The sequence below is a fragment of the Pristiophorus japonicus genome, chromosome 25 (assembly GCF_044704955.1).
Source record: "Pristiophorus japonicus isolate sPriJap1 chromosome 25, sPriJap1.hap1, whole genome shotgun sequence".
In the NCBI taxonomy this organism is placed as follows: Eukaryota; Metazoa; Chordata; class Chondrichthyes; family Pristiophoridae; genus Pristiophorus; species Pristiophorus japonicus.
The window spans coordinates 26,536,872-26,539,016 of NC_092001.1; the positions used below are offsets into that span (position 1 = coordinate 26,536,872).

The 2,145-nt window shown below is 40.7% G+C and overlaps 1 non-coding gene across 1 annotated transcript; it reads right to left on the reverse strand.

The window, feature by feature from the left end:
• Nucleotides 1–305: 305 nt before the first annotated feature.
• Nucleotides 306–388, reverse strand: trnas-gcu (transfer RNA serine (anticodon GCU)). The gene has a single exon. It is a non-coding gene; the product is annotated as a tRNA-Ser (tRNA).
• Nucleotides 389–2,145: the final 1,757 nt, after the last annotated feature.

Genomic DNA, 2,145 nt, shown 5'->3' on the forward strand with positions numbered 1-2,145 from the left:
TTTATCGCTCAGCGAGAATTGTCCCCCTAGACCAACGAGCTGCTAAGATTGAGGAGTGCAGCTTTCAGATTCTGACGGTGGTGAGAAAAGATATTCGGCGCATCGTGCGTGTGCTGTCCCTCCAGACGTACATAATTAATCGTCCGCTTCATAGTCCGACAAATGTTATCCCTTTGACGAATATATTATCAATTGAGACATGACATGAGCAAAGTGCAGCATCCTTGTAAGTAAAAGGGGAATTTGGCGATGAGGTTGAATCTGATTGACAAACGACCAGGCGGGTCAAAGCTGTAACGCATTAATGACGAGGATGGGATTACGAACTCATGCGTGCAGAGCACAATGGATTAGCAGTCCATCGCCTTAACCTCTCGGCCACCTCGTCTCTTACGTAGCGCAAAGTCAGCCATTTAATCTGCTACTTTTTGTATCGAAATAGAAATAATGTGCAAGAAAGTCCACTTCGCAGGTTGTTCTGCCCATGCATGCAGATCGATCATGATGAAAACGTGCCATTAGATTCTTAAAGCAAACCGCCTTCCTTCACTTCAGATGAGTGACTGGAAGAGCTGGTTGGTTTTCAGCAGATTCACAACAAAGAATATAAAATTTCAGACAGCAAACTAATTGACCACGGCAGGAGTCGAATGCGTAATTTTCAGATAACGTCACGGCTGTAATCGAAGTCAGACACCTTATGCGATTGGCCACTGTGCATCTGCCATCAGTGCAAAATTTGTTGTTGTTTATATTGGGAGCAAATTCGGGGCAACTGCGACATGAAGGAGTAGGTTTAGGAAAAGATGAGCATATTTCGGGTAAATGAACAGATGCACTGCGATCTGGGTGCGCACTGGCGCAGGCATCCCCAATGTAAATTGGTACACAACAGTTTAACAATTCGATCATTGCAGTTGAAATCATACTCTTTCTCAAACAATACAGGATGATCTGGAATTATGAGAAAATTCGTTTTAAAGGGACAGATTATGAAGCGGAACTGATAACCATCCTGTTTCAACAGACACAGAAAGATTCACGACTGCAAGCACGTCCCTTTTTCACAGATGCAGAATGACCCTTAACTGACAGCAGTTCCCTTTTAAAAGGATAAAGTGATATTTCTATTATCCCTGAATGCAAATGTGCGATGAGTGTGCGTGGGGGTCAGGAACTCGCGGGGCTGGGACGGTGATTGAAACCACAGGCGATAGACAGTCAGGAAAAAGTGAGGGATGTAAAACCAAGCCAGCCAAAAAGCCAAGTTACAAATATATATATACATTTAACATTTTAAGAAAATAAATAAATATAAATGTTATTGAAAAAAAAAGAATTTGATTTGTTTTAAATAAATAAATAATTGATTCATTATCTATATATTTTTTGATTGATCGAAGGCTGCGTGACTGGAGGAATTCCATTGGAAATGATGGGTTGCTGTCAGTAAATACCCAAACACCGTAAGCGCATGGTGGAAGGCAAGCCACGAGAGAAGATGTGGGCTACAAAGGCGATCTTTTAAATTTGCGTGTGTCTTTCTGCTGGAAGTGACAGTAGCTGCTTCTGCAGTGAAAGGAGTCAAATGAAATAGAGCCCGTTGCAGGTAGAATAGAAAACGCACATTTATTTTGAAAGTGAAAAAGTTGGGATTGTATGTAAATTTACACACACACATATATATATATATATATAAACACAAAATCAGTCAGTCATGTCTTGTCTTGTTTTTATTTTATTTGATTTTCAATGGAAATTAAGGGTGGAGGATGTCATCATGTAACAAAGCCCAAACGCAAGCCCTGGCTAAAATCGCTATGTTTCAAACTTGTTTATTTTCCCTTCGTTCAGATGTGGAATAGCAAAATCCCACGGCAGTTTTATCTAACTTCAGAGAGTGCACGAAGGAGTGTTCAGTCAAATCAGTATGGCTTCAAGTTGCATTCAATGCATTTTATTCACATGACATGAAAGGCACAGTAAGATCGCACAGCACGTTTGCACACACTCTGGCTTATACAAGCACACAAACAAAATAAAATTCCTGCAGCCTCCAAAGGCATTTTTGGAAATTTGAAATTTGAAATCCGGGACAGAGAGAACATCCCTTTTAAACTGGCACAGAATGATCCGGGATTGATA